General features: G+C 47.3%; 1 protein-coding gene across 3 annotated transcripts in view; it reads left to right on the forward strand.

The window, feature by feature from the left end:
• Nucleotides 1–13,592: 13,592 nt before the first annotated feature.
• tafa1 (TAFA chemokine like family member 1) overlaps nt 13,593–15,276 on the forward strand; it is a 75,804-nt gene continuing 74,120 nt past the window's right edge. For 2 of the 3 annotated variants that reach the window (XM_003973459.3, XM_011614078.2), the window contains exon 1: nt 13,595–14,259. The gene's annotated coding sequence lies outside the window, so the exon portion shown is untranslated. Of the gene's footprint in view, nt 14,260–15,276 lie in introns of all 3 variants that reach the window. The other variant, XM_029827163.1, reaches the window with a different exon arrangement.

A 15,276-nucleotide genomic window follows, 5' to 3' on the forward strand; every position in this document is an offset into this window, starting at 1 on the left:
TTTAAAACAGACAGAAGAAATACAAGCTGATATTGAAATTACGGACTGGAGAGGGAAGAGAATCACCCGCGGCTGTCACAACTCCGGATTTGAAGAGAATAGTCTTATTATTTTTTAAATTATAGCGTGTGTTTGATTGAATAAAAGCAGAGAGTTTAACTATGACTGGATAAAGGAGCTCTGGATTCTGTTCTTTTACAGTCAACGTTGCCTCCAGGTGCTGCACAGAAGCCCAGAACCAGATCCCCGAAGAAGCAACTGTGGCAGGAAAAACTCCCTTTTTAACAGGAAGAAACCCTGATTAGGACCTGGTTATTTTAGAGGAGCCCCTCCTGCTGATGGCCAGTCGGGAAAAGGAGGAGAAGAACAGAACCCTACATCATACATAAAGAGGTTTAATATTAAAGATCCAGAACAGAGAACTACGGCTCAATAATTACCATTAATGAATTAAGGAAACACATTTGATCTCATCATTCATCCATCACATGTGCAGGCCCCCCCAGCAGCTCATGGATGAAGGGCTTGAGCAGAAACCATCACCTGAGATCCACAGACCCTGAGAAATAAAAACACAGCCCAGCCTGCAGGAAATAGGTCCACTGTTCTAATTAGTCCCATTGGTAAAAGGTGTGTTTGGAAATTCGCCAGCTAACGCAGGAAAATGGCTGCAGCTGACTCGGGACCAGGTAGACCCAGTGCAGGACTGTCACCGACCTCAGTCTCTCGTGTGCTTCCATCACAAACAGCTGCTGGGAAAGCCGGAGCCTTTCCATGCTGACTGGGCCCCTGTTGCCGAGAGGACCTTTTAATAGCTCACACTTTGCCCTTTCTCCCCCTTTTTGCACCAATCGTGTCCAATCCACAAATTCAGTTTACGGGATTTTTAAAAAAAAGCGATTCGGAGCTTTTATTGCACAGCCTGCTGAACGGAACGCCGCTGAAATGAAATCTAGCAGTAACAGGGAACACAGATTTTATATGAAAGTTTTATTCCTAATGTCACGGAGCCGGGTCGGATTATGATTGCTCCCGGTTTAGGATGTGTTTTATTACGGCTGTTAAAAGGCATTCCGTGCAAATAAGCGGTCTTTATTTCAGAAGTCATGGAATATTGGGAATAAAACCACCCAGAGATTAAGTGTGGGTGCGGTGAGGACCAGAGTATTGTGGAATAGAAACCTACCATTGATTATGCAGCAGTAATGAGATTCAGAAACTATTCTAATGGCAGCCGACGAGCTCCGGCATCCATTCTTGCCAAAGGGGAATGCATTATGTATACAGCTTATAGGTTATTGCCGGATAAATGGATGCGAAGAGAGGTGCGAGATGATCGGTAAACTTTAGGCGGGGAGGTCCAGACGAACTCCACCGCCTCTCTGCCAGCTCAGCCATTGATCTGCGGGAGGCTGAATCTCACCTGGGAAATTATCTCCTGACCTAAAACATCACCGGGTGGCTTCACCGCGGCGAATGTGCAGCGGGAATTGAACGCTAAGGGAAGGGGACAGTCTTGAAAGGGGTGTCAGCATGGATTTCCTGGATTAGCGTCCGGGGGCAGCGGTGCAGAGTGACTGGAGCTGTGTTTGTAGCCACTGGAAGGTAATTAATTAGAACGGCTCGTAACACACCCGGCTCGCTCCCATAATGCCGCTGCCGATGCAACGCAGGGGTAGAGGAGGCGTTGCAGGCAGGGACAAATTGATGTGGCTTATGTAGCTTTCCCCCTACGTTGTTATTATCTGCCTCGCTGCAAAGGTCGGACCCTATATCTTAACAGCATCCGTCTGCTGCCACTGAGGATTCATCCGGTTAAGTTGTCAATTTAGCCGCATGCTCCAATAAATGAATCAGAAGGCAGAGTTTAGTGGCTGATTGCACCCTTGTTCTGTCAGAAACCCCAGTTAATTGACTGCCAGGCAGTGAACCGGTGGACACGCGCTACCGGCCTCCTTTCCCACCCGGCTCACAGCAGGGGTGCAGAGAGCAACGTTAGCTTAAACAAACTGGGATTTTTCTTTTTTTTTCTGCCTGGGGTGTGCGCACAAGTACCTGCTTGTGTGCAAAGGAGAGATAGGGAGCATGAGAGATAAGCAGAGACAGAGGGGATGTATTTATCTATCGGGGATGATAATGTGCGGAGGGATGGGCCGAGGTAGAAAAACGGAGCGCCAAGATGAATGTAGATATGGAAAACATGACGGATCTCAGCCAGCGGTTGATTCATCGCTCTGTTTAAAAGGGAAACGCGTGCAATGAACACGTCTAATTCTCTGATGATAAATAGACGGCTGCAATTTGCAGGAGATGTTGGAGGTGCAGATGATGGATAAAACTAAATAAATTTTTGGATTTAAAAAAAAACAACAAAAAAACCCATATGTGTTCAGTTACTTTGACCGCATAGGGTGGGGACAGATGACGCTATCTGGGTTTTCTATTCCAGGCCAAAAAAATGGAAGTTCTGACTATAAGTGGGACAGAATTCCCATCTGGGACCATGTCCACAGCCTCTTAGTTAGCAAGAAAACATGTCTTCTTCGCCACTTCTTCCCTTCCAGGGTCACAGGGAGGGTGTACATGTGGATGAAGGCAGGGTGTATCCCTGATGAGTGGCCAGTTCATCCCAGCACCCTATGTGAGCATTTGTGGGTTTGGTACCTTGCTCAACGGTACCTCAGCAGTGCTCTGAAAGTGTTCTGGCACCTACTACCGGAACACCTTCCATGCAGGAGGCCTCAGAAGGGTTCGACCTGGAAGTCAAATCTCGCATGGAAGATTTTCCAGGCTGATATTCAATGATACCTGAATCGATATGCTTGTGCTGAGTGTAGAAAATGTCCTGCTGGAAAACACGAGTCCCGGTGTAGCTACCATATCTGAAGCTACCTACTCTGGAACAAAGGCATCGAATTTCACTCATAAATGTTTTAGAATCGAGCAATATTTATGATCGTCCCCTTGTATGGCTAATCTATAGTGGAACCATTAGGCGCGCATTAGTGAGTGAAGTATATTTGACCTAATCTTGGTCTCTGAGAAGTCAATAGCCTGCATTAAGTCCACGTAAATAAAGACCGACCTGCATTCTCAGCGCAGCAGACATTTGAGCAGCACTTTCAGGATTCTCTCCCTCCAGCTCGTGCTAATTGGGACATTCATAACTCAAACAGAATCCCTCTGACTATTTTAAACCTCGGGGACAAAGAAGAGAGACACACAAAGAGAGAGAGAGAGAGAGAGAGAGAGAGAGGGGTGGGGGGGGGCAAAGTGGAAGGTGATCTTTGGTCCGATCCATGACAGAAATTCATCTAATTCTATTTCTTTGAAACATCCTTGATATTTATGAGTTCATATTTATTCCACGGGCTTCCTGGATTCTTCAATTGCTCCAAATTGGCTTATAAAATTTGATAATTGCATCAAAGCATGTAGAGAACGGACAAAAACTGGATTAGTGGCGCCAGAGCAGACCCCATCAAAACAGTCTACGGTGCAAATTAGCGGGTGAGCGAGCGCACTCCTCCGAGGTACAGGACAGGACGGAGCGGGCCGGCCTCCTCTGGGCTCATTGCCTGACCTCATTTTTCTGTCCTGGCCTGTTATGCCTGGCAGGAACGGGGGAAGATTTTAGTCTCATTGACGACTTCCTGCAACTACCTGCCGGTGAGTTCAATCCAAAAAGAAGACGAAATTCCTAATTTTCAGCAAAAGAAGAAAGAAAATGAGCCGGTTCCACCTTGGCTGCTCTGGCAGATGGCTGGTGAAGATTAATAGAGACACACGGAGGACACCACCCTCTGTCACCGTGTCAAACTCTCAGGCCGCTGTCTGGTTTAGGTGAACAGAGAAATGAGGAGTGGGGCGCCCGTCAGGAACTGTTCCCAGCTGCCCACAGACTCTACATCTTCTCACACCCTCAAGAGTCTTCTGTGTCTTCTCAGAAGTACCGGGAACCTCCGAGAATTCCGACGTCTTGGAGACTCGGCCATGGCTAAATGCTGAGGAGGCCCTAATAACTTGAAAATGCAAACACGTTTTGCATTTTCCTCAATGCTGTTTCAACATTTTCCCCAGAGCTTTTAATTGGTTTGAGATCTTCCATGTCTGCAATCTCAAACCAATTTATAGACAAACTGACCCGTGAAAAGCTCATGCAAATGCGAGCGGCCAGGTTAAAGTGACTGATGCCGGCACCTGTGAGAACGTCTGCAGCTGACAAAAATGGGAAACAGATGATGAATTGAGGCGCGCTCGACTCCTCTTTCTTTTTTCTCCTCTTCTGCCTCAATAAGTCGGTCCTGGCATGAATATAAATGGCGACCGGTGAGGAACAGGGACACCGAAGCGCTCGGCCTCCGACAGCGGCGCTGTCTCTAATGGGTTCAGCCTGACTGGATTCAATCATGTGTCCTGATACTCTCTGAAGAGGATGCAAATTGTCAATCAGTCCTCTCTCTCCTCCTTTCCCCGGTCTGTCTTCAGCTAGCGTCTCCCGCTCATTTGCTACAAACATCTCGCCATCATTCACTTTTCTCCCGTCCCAGTTTCCCTCCTCACGTAGCCTCTCAACATGCTAGCCGACGCTGCCGCGCGACGTCTGTCCGTCCAGCGCAGACTTGTTAACCCTAATTGCATTTTGTGTGTCGTGAAACAAACAAGGACAAAGTCGGGAACACGCAAATTCAAGGAAAATGTCTGTAATGCGTTTACCTCAAAAGTGGAATGGATTTTAGATGAAGAAATCTCATCACACCAGAGGGCAGCTTAATGTAGAGGAGCGGCAAGTCTGCTGAGGGAATAAACTCAGATAGTGTAGAAAAAAGAAGGAAACATGGATTATTATGTTTCTGTATAATACACATGACATGTTTTGGGTATGAAAGGTTAATTGAATTGATTGCCTCATAATGCCTTCGTATTTCATTAGTTTAAGATAAAAGCAATTAGATAGTGAAAGCTCCTGCCACAGGAAATGCACAACAATACACTGTATTTCCACTCCAGATGACAGTTTAATTCACTTGGTGAGCTCCAGGTGCTTTTAGCTGCAGCACAAAATGAGTCTCATTATTGGAACTTAAACCGCACAATGGAAGCAGCGACGCATCTCCGCGGCTTAATCTAGCAGGAAGAGACTGTGACGAACCTCGGGCGGAGCTCTACAGGTTCCCAAAGTTCGGTGCTTTTAAATGAACGTTCAGCCTGAACACAAACGGGTTTATGAGACATGAAAGAATAAGCTTGTGGTACGTGAATGTGACAGGGAAGCAGCTAAAACAGTCAGGCTAACCTGCGCTAACTGGAGAGCAACCCAGTTTCCATCTAATCTAAATTTTGAGCTATAGTAGTTCGGTAAATTAAGTATGAATATATTGGCAAAAAGAGAAAGAAGTGAGAAAAGGGTGAGTTGATGGTTTCCTCTGCTGGCACCTTTCCCAGTTCCCACCAGTTGAAATGGGAGAAAGTGATGTTGACATGATGGATGACGGGAACGAAGCGCCGCAATTAGCCGTGATGAATTTGAATACTTGCATAAATAATTGATCTTAAAACGCAACATCAGAAATTGGCATCCAACAACAACCGGCGTCCGTGTCAGGAGGTGATGTATTGCATCCCACTTAAAAGCTCATTTCCCTGCCGTCCCGCTGGGAAATGAGGAGGCAGCAGTAAATAAGCGCTACGTTGCTGGAGGAGAAGGGGGAAAGGAGAAAAATCCACCACCGTCACGGCACCTTTTTCTGGCCACTTCTGTTGTATCCGTGGATCCACTTTGGCCCGTTTCTACGCCACCCTTCACTGCCCCTAACCAAACACCTCTCCTCTCCATGTCTCAATCTCCTCTGCATTCTTCCCGTCTCAATCTTGCTCCTTTCACTCCGGCGTGCCCGCCGGACAGCCGCTGAAAGGGAGGCGAAATTGGACACCTCCCTGGCAGAGCTTTCCCTTTGAGGCTCGTGCGAGATTTTGTTTTGCTTGGGCGGCGCGCCACGGCCGGATGGCTCGTCATCATGTGAGGAATCGAGTGTCTGTAATGACCTTTCAGAGAGTTCGCAGCATCCGGATGGCAAGCGTGCATTCTGTCACGCCACTCAAGGCGAGCGCGCGAGTTAAAACAGACATAAATGCAGCACCAGTGCCGGCTGAAGTGATGAGAAAACATGTTTAAGCCGCTCCACATCTCTCCGGGCCGTGCTTACACTTGATTTTTGTGAGTCCTTTGGACAGATGTGGGCTCCATAATGCTCATTCAATGTATGCTTGTCATCCCGCTGCCTCTCAATAATCAGCCAGTCCCTCTCCGGCTCTAATGGAAAACACGACTCTTCGTGGGTGGAACTCTTGGGTGTCTGGCTTTCAGCGCTGACTAAGTTTCTTCTTCAAGGTTTCTTTTACCTTTGAGGGATCAGAATTGTCAGCAGATGGAAAATAAACGTCCTGGTTCTCTGACTGATGGGGAGAAGCATCCAGCCCCTATGTACAACACTGACCTGCTGAGTCATGGGCACCAATGTGGCCCCAACCGGCACCACCACCATTTCCGTTTATCATCTCTTCCTCTGCTTCTGTCTGGGTGATGGCCCTCATGGTTGGCTGACACAGGGGTCAAAGGTCGGGGAGCAGAATAATCCCTTCAGGGATTCTGCTCCTAACACTAAAGCATGAAGCTAACCTAACTCAGGTTAGCGTAGGTTGGGTGCTTTTGTTTGCACCAGATCAGGGGTCACCAACACAGTGCCCGTGGGCACCAAGTCGCCCACAATGACCACATGAGTCGCCCGCAAGCCTGTTCTAAAAATAGCAAAACTCGCAAGTGAGGTGCCTCTAAGAACATTTTTTCTACCGCTATTTTTTTTAAATCACACCTGCCTTTACATAGATTTTAAAATGACAATGTCTTAAAAATAAAAAAATATATAACTAAAGTGAAGGTGAACTCTGACCTAGTTCAAAGGTCAGTATTGTGCGCATGAAAGAACCTTTGCGCTTGTGGAGAATAAACTAGCGGGCAGTGAAGATGGTGAGTGGAGGGCAATTTTCTACCCCAAAAACATGGCAAAAAGAAGACAGTAAATTAACAGATTTTGAGCAGAATTGCAGTAGATTTGTTCAGTTAAGATTTATTCAATATGAACGTTACTTTTTTTTAAATGTTGCATAATTTTTAAAAACATGGTTCAACATAGTTTATGAATTGTTAAAATAGTTTAGTTTCTTATGGTTGAAAGGGTCTGGTGAAAACTCCACATTTTCTTCTGTTAAAACGTAGAAGTGATCATCTGAACAATTGTTGAGATTAATAATAATAAAGTGTTGAATATTGATCTTTTCTGTTACCCACTCTAAGTTATTGATACACACACACACACACACACACACACACACACACACACACACACACACACACACACACAATTTGTTATTTTAGAGGAGTGTGTCAAGCGGTAGCCCTTGACACGACTCGGTACCCATGACGTAGCTCTTGGTTTCAAAAAGGGTGGTGACCCCTGCACCAGATGAAGGGTCGGACCGCTCCACTGGCTCTAATTTTGGATTCCTGAAACCGGTTGCACAAATTAACGTCCAGAACAATCATGCACCTGCATGCACGGGCTCAGCAGCAGGATTCTCACTCTTTTGTCTCAATCCATTCTACTGAAAACTGTATCCATCTATCGGCCTTCAAGGTGACCCCCAAGGGTGTTTTGTTCAGGTTAGAACCAGATCAGACCCGACCGGTTCAACAAATAAGGTAAGGGGAGCGAACCTGTGGCGCACCGCAGGCGGTAACGACGCACTCGCTGTCGCGGAGGATTCCGGTGAGTGGGAGCTCTGGACGCTGTGTACATCCTCCAATTAAAGAGGAATAATGAGAAAAGCGCAGCGTGGGAGTCTGCTGTGACATTTTTTATCCTCCGTCAGCCGAACTTGTTAGTAGTGAAATAACAACGAGCTCAGGTGGCGGCCAAACCCGTCCTCCGCTCATATGGCGAGGAACTCATTTTCAGACCCAGATTACCCTCGGATGCAGTCAATTAGGGGCCATTGGTATCTCAGGGTGGAGATGGTAATATGTGGGGGTGGGGGTGGGGGGTGGAGCTCATTTGGGCCACATGTGTAACAACACACCAGGTTAAGTTTCATTAAAGCAGATTTTTAAAAGGTGACTGAAAGACACAGCAGCAGAGATCTGGATCCACTCCTGAGAGTCAGCCAGGAAGAGTGAACAGTCGGAGCGGCACCTTCCGTACAGGAGGGAGGGGAGGGTGAGGGGGAACGAGGCACAGGTGAGATAGAGTGACAGGTGAGGGAGGGTGAGACTGAACACAATTAAGAGAGAGACGAGTTGCAGGTGAGGGGGAAGCAGACGCGGGTGAAGGATGGACAGATGCAGGTGCAGCAGAAGGACACACAGGTGAGGTGGAAGGAGACGGGCGAGAGACACTGAGGCATAACTGAGAGATAAGGAGTGAGAGAGTCCCAGGTGAAAGATATAAAGGTGAGGGTGAGCAAGCAAAAGGTGAGGAAGGTGAAGATACGCACCGAGGAAGATCAGAAGAGACAGTAGAACCTATAGAATGACAGTAGAACCTATAGAATGACAGTATAACCTATACTGTGACAGTATAACCTATAGAATGACAGTAGAACCTATAGAATGACAGTAGAACCTATACAGTGACAGTAGAACCTACATAATGACAGTATAACCTATACAGTGACAGTATAACCTATAGAATGACAGTATAACCTATCAGTGACAGTATAACCTACATAATGACAGTAGAACCTATACAGTGACAGTATAACCTACAGAATGACAGTAGAACCTATACAGTGACAGTATAACCTATAGAATGACAGTGTAACCTATACTGTGACAGTATAACCTATAGAATGACAGTATAACCTATACAGTGACCGTATAACCTATACAGTGACAGTATAACCTATAGAATGACAGTATAACCTATACTGTGACAGTATAACCTATAGAATAACAGTAGAACCTATAGAATGACAGTATAACCTATAGAATGGCAGTATAACCTACATAATGACAGTAGAACCTATACAGTGACAGTATAACCTATAGAATGACAGTATAACCTATCAGTGACAGTATAACCTATAGAATGACAGTATAACCTATCAGTGACAGTATAACCTACATAATGACAGTAGAACCTATACAGTGACAGTATAACCTATAGAATGACAGTGTAACCTATACTGTGACAGTATAACCTATAGAATGACAGTATAACCTATACAGTGACAGTATAACCTATAGAATGACAGTATAACCTATACAGTGACAGTATAACCTATAGGATGACAGTATAACCTATATAATGACAGTATAGCCTATACGACTGACGCTAACTCCACACCTGATGGCTTTATCATTACAGTCATCACCTTTACATATGCAAGAGCAGGATAATTGTTTGCTTACACGGCACATTTATGCAGCGCTAATATGTGGTTGTCTTGTTTACAGATCTTGTCAACACCCCTGAGCAGACATCCAAGGCCGGATGTGAGGAAAATATAAATTGCACGTTTTGTTGCAGGACGTTAGATTCCGGGAGTTTACAGACAATCACTAAAACTCGCAGGAGGCGCGACGGCTGCCTTTCCCCGTTAATCACACCCCACTGGTGAAATTCCACGTGCGTGTGGAAGGATGGCGGCTCCGAGCCGGAAACTTCAAATACGCGCCATCAAATACATCAGTCGCCGATTTCAATTAGGCGGCGTGGAGGGAAGCCTGCCGCCGCAGAAGTGGAAAGTTTGATTTATTTATTTATTTTGCCGATCTTATCAGCATCACTCATTTTTACCACCCCACCCCCCCCCCCACCCTTTGGTTAGGTCCCCTGTCTCATCTATTTCTTGGTGGCGTGCGAAGCGCTGCGTTCCACAGGCGCTCTCCGCGGGCTGGAACTCAAGCCCACCGTCCCCGGTCCAATTACAGAGAGAGGGAGAGGACATTTTTATTGTTCTGTGAACGGGGCATTTCCATGGCAGCCGTACGGTCGCTCAATTATTCCTCCATTCTGGAGCAGCGGGGGAAAGAAAGTCCTGCTGTGACCTCCGGAGGTGCCGCAGCCACATTCCAGTCAAGTTCGACGTACGTGCAGCGGCACGGCGACGCTTTCAAGACTAAAAATCCCGTTGATGAGCCCGTTTTAACTCTGATAAACATTTGCTTCGTCTAAACCTGCACGAGTGCTAATAACACATTCGCGTCCAGCTTGTTTGGAATACGGACAGCAGCCAAGATGGCAGTTTTAGGATGCTGGAAAGTCAGGAATCCATGAAGGGCTCTGCACGACGGTAACCTGCCGCGGGTCTGCTGGGATCTAATCAGAGATCTCCACAGATCACAAGGTGATGGTTTCATTGTGGGCAGCAAGAAGGCGACAAAGTGAGAGCTTTCTGGTCTAATCATGTACTTCCTGGAGCGCGACAGAGCACAGAAGCCTTATTCAAACATCTCCGAGTTTAACATCGCGACCTTTGCTGGAGGAAGTGCAGCATATGAGAGCCAGCGAGGACTTCAGCGTTGTGATCTAATGTTACGGGAGCACGGGGGCTGGTGGCAGCAGGGTTTGATCTGTTGGTCTGTGCCTACAAGATTATAGAGAAAAGAAGAAATTCAATCTGTGTTTTCACTTCACCTCAACGTTCTGGAAATGTATTTAAGTCGGTCTGATGACGTTTGCAGGAGGGGTACGGGGGTCGGACCCATCCTGTTTCCACTTCACTTTTCATGACTTTGTTTCAACACTTGTCCTACACGTTCCTCCTGCAGCTCCTCGGCTCGGTCCGGCTGAATTTCAGTCTGGATCTCGTGCATCCACCTCTGGCTGCTACTCTCCTTTGGCTCTATTTTTGAAGTGAAGCTTGTAAAACAAAAGGAACTTTGCTGCTCCAAACTGGCTTAATTGTGTTGGGGGAAGAGAAGTGTGGAACAGTGCACATATGTAACACCAATCAGAACTAGAGCCTTGTGAAACACTAACGAGCAGCTTGATGATGAATCACAACAGCAGAAAGAATTAGCATCACAATTACAGTCCGTACTGGTATAATTAGCTTATTGATCAACCGCTTTAAACTGAATTGTGGAATCTTAACACAAATGACACAACAGAGGACTAATTAAAGTCCAGAAAACCTGAAAAGAAATATAGTGGCTACAAATTATTTCAATATTAGGATTTCACCATGATTTTCTGGATGTTTTCCTATAAATAAAGTAAAGCCTTATGTTAATACACGTCATCAGTATTTGTTAAGTGTAGGGATAAAAATACTTTTAATTTAGAAAAATAAATGCATTTATACTGACTGAATAAACCAACTGATCATCCGATGCTTTAAAACCACATTAGGAAGAGAAAACTTCCTCTTGCGTTGTGTTCATTATGTTTTTCTCCTTTCATTTAGCCCCGAACACTTATTATTTATCTGTGTGTCACATGACTTCCATTGATGCTGAACATCAACATTATTCCATTAAGCAGAAATGGTCCAATTTAAGGGTGAAGCGTGTCATCAACTATCAGACTGGGATGTTTGGTTGGGTTTGATTTATTTTATTTTCATTTTCAGCAGATGTTTATTCCCCCATGATGACTTCATTAAATCAAAAAAGAGGAGGCTGGTGTGCAGGGCGTTATGAACTCAAAACCCCCTTCAAAGTTAGGTTTCCACGGTAACATAAACCCTGTGAGAAAAATCAGGCACCTGTGAATGCAAATTCAATCACATTCCTGCGATTTCATTAATCATCTCCTTCCATTTACCGTTAGCCGCTGAGCCCCACGGACGGCTGCAGACTTCCTCCAAATGAAATTTCTCTCTTTGCCTCCGACTTGACGTCTTTCTCACTCATCTTCCTCCACTTGTGTCTTTTGCCCAATTTTAGCGCTTCATGATGCGATTTCATCTCATCAAAAGAAGAAGAAAAACCTGATGCCGACTTGATTGTTTAGGAAAAGAATAAAGCTGTTGTTAGCGGGTCCGCATTAAAGCTAATGTGTTGGACTGGAAGAAAGGCTCCGATTACCCAGTGACAGAGGCAGAATGAGACAGGAAGATGGGGAGAGACGGGGGGGGGGATACTGGCATGGCTGGTTTCAGCAGACTGTCCAGAGCCAAACCAAGTCTGGTTGGTGATTGGCCGGCGGTGGTTGGATCCTGGCACGGGCTGAGGCGCCAGCTGTGTGCAAATGATGGAAGCTCCTGAGCGGGGACGCAGGCGTCCTTATGTAGTTCTCTTCTCCTGGACAGTCCTCCCAGCTCATTACAATAGGAGGCCACAACAAATCAAATGCATGGAGACGCAAAGGACGGGGCCGTGTTGATACCATGTAGCAGCGAGGTTGTAATTGGATCCTTCCATTAATAAGTGGCCCTCCGAGGGCCTGTTTGTGGACCCGCTTCATCTCAGTCCAGTGGGACGCGTGGTAAGAACGTTAAACATCGAGGACAAACTGAAATCCGAGCGTGAACGCTATTAACGCCGCTAACAAAGGCAGATATCTACAACCAGGCCCAAGTGCAAATAATCCCATTTGTTGCTAATCAAGCGATTTTGTGCCATCCCAGCGTAGCATCGTCGGAGCGTAAACAGTAAACAGGCTCTTATTAGCTCGGCGGCGTGAACATTGTCACCACTTTTGTCTTCAAAGACATCAAATCCCCCCTCACCTATGAGGCCTGTGGGCCTGTGAACATGGGTCTGATCACCTCCCATTAGCTGGGCTCCTGTGGAATCTCCCAAAGAGCATCAGCTTATCAGAGGCTGATCTTTCTGCTGCAAAGCGACCGTGCACAGAGAGGAGGCTGCGGCCAGCGCGCTCGTACGCGGTGTATATTCCAATACTCATCGTCAGGTTCCTCCATCTGTACTCCCCCACAGCGCCGCCGCCACCGTCCTCGCTGTCTGCCAGATCCTTGAGCCCCTCAGCTGCGCGTTTTATGAGCCGCAGAGGGTTCGTTTTCTGCGAAATGTCAGACTCTGAGTCACGCGTGTGGCAGGTGCGTGGGACTGGCATCCGCCATACATTTCTGATCACAAGTATACTAAACTAAGGGGGAGGGGGGGAGCATCTGGAACGCCAACAGCCCTGGTTGCCTTTAATATGTGGTGGAAACTGGCACCAACGCGCACAGACCCCAATGACAATGGGCATGACAGCAGCTGACAGAGGTGGGAAACATCCAGAAAGGACAGGTGGTGGAAGAGAACCCTCACTCGTCACACTAACAACTGGCCACAAAGGGCCAAACTGGCCGGGGCCACCATGGCGCTGGCAGAGCCTGGTCGGAGCTCTCCGCTTTCTATTAAAAGTACGATGCTCTGAGCACATTTTAACTTTCAGCCCTTGGATGCTGGAAGGCACTGACTAAAAAAGGCACACTGATGACATCTTCTCCCCCAACACCCTCTCTGGCTCACTCAGACGCACTGGCAGCGAGCTGAGGGCGACACACCACCACGCGTCTCCGGGCCAGGGCTGGAACCGGGAGGCTGTGATGTGCGGGGGGAGGGGGGCTGATGGAACACACTGTATTTGCTGATGAAGTCCTGATGCAGAAGTGGGCAGGCTTGCTTTAAGGCATGTGATCCGGCTCTCTCTCGGTCCTCGCTCTCTTTCCAGCTGGGCTTCGGTGCGGTTTGTTTTCCCACCCCGAGCGCACGCACACGCGCACGCACGCTCGCCCTGCCTCTCTGACACGCTCTCTGTACTTAGTGCGCCGGCGAGGAGACCGTGGCGCACAGCTTCTCCATGAGCAGCCGGGAGCAGGCGGAGCAGTCGTTCCACGAGAGCGCGGGGCGCAGGCGACAAGTGGGGGAGGTAAATTAGCTCCCTGTCAGCGCGGCGGAGGAGTTCTAACGTGGCGGGAGACGGGAGGAGGGGGGACGAGATCTGTTCCAGCGTGGCCGAGAGAGTGGTGACATGAGCAGCATCCCATCACTCAGAGACCAGGCACTTTTAGACTCTCGGGTGCTTCGCTTTTGGTGACGCGGATTTCCACAGAAACTGCGGCCAGAGGAGATAATTTTGAGAAGAAGTAAAGCATTTTTGGCCCTACGTGTGCGCGCGTCGCGCTTCAGAGGAATTCCAGCGGCTTCAAAGTATGGATGGATTTAAGACAGAGGACTGAGTCTGCTGAACAGCAGGCGGGCGGTGATTCCGACTGAGCTCTTTCCTTTCTGCGCACTCGGCTCAGGTAAGAGTGTGAGGAGGCTCCGGGGTTTCAACTGAGGAGACGAGCAGGGTTTGACACGCACAACACCGTCTCCTGCGTGCTGAGATGGATGCGTAATGCTGATTCTCCCGGTTCAAATTATACATGGTCCAAATTGATCCATTTTATTTAATGTGACATTTTTGGGTCAGGACGGTTGAGCATTATCAATGTTTCAAATGTGATGCCTGTTAATGTTCTTATTCTTTAGCGAAATTCGGTTATTAAAAAGTTAAGGAATATCTGATGTAAAGTGATGAGTGGACGCAGGTGCCTGCAGGCGTGTCTGCTGTCTGCCTCAGGAAGAACTCACACGCGATCCTCTGCTGTGTTTTATGTGCAATATCTGAGAAACCGGGGGGTCTGTTGCGCCACGAAGACGCACAGAGACGATAAAGAGCCGTCTGTGTTACTCCTCTTCTCTCTTAAGTTCGCGTCGTGCCGCCGGTTCTAGCCACGTTTTTTTTTTCCCAGCCTAACCGACTTCGGAAGACCCGAGATGGTCTTCACGCAACACGCTGTTAACCACGCAAGCGCCGCGATCCCTCTAAATATGCATCAGCTGGGAAGATGCGTGTTTTAAGAAAGAGAGAGAGAGAGAGAAAGAGAGAGAGGAGGGGCCGTGCTCATGGGACCAGTTCACATTTGCACAAAACCGCGGGATTAAGTTGGATTTGCTGCTGGGGTGGGGATTTACAATGTGCTGTTCCTAATTATATGCTTAATTTTCATAGAATATTAATCAGTCTCAATGTCACTGAGGGCGCAGGAGCCATTTGGGCAGATAGCTGCATATTAGATGCACATCAGGAGCAGAGTGGCCCACTTGGACCAAACAAGCAGCTAATTGGGGTTGGACCTGTCCCTGGGTCCTGCTCATCCAAAGCCAGGGGAACTTTAGATCCATTAAAATAACAAAGTTACTGCACGAGCAGTCAAACGTAAACACGCAGAAAGTTGTAGTTTTAGAGTTTAACACCTCCTACGACTGTTTGTTTA

The sequence above is a fragment of the Takifugu rubripes genome, chromosome 19 (assembly GCF_901000725.2).
Source record: "Takifugu rubripes chromosome 19, fTakRub1.2, whole genome shotgun sequence".
Classification (NCBI taxonomy): Eukaryota; Metazoa; Chordata; class Actinopteri; order Tetraodontiformes; family Tetraodontidae; genus Takifugu; species Takifugu rubripes.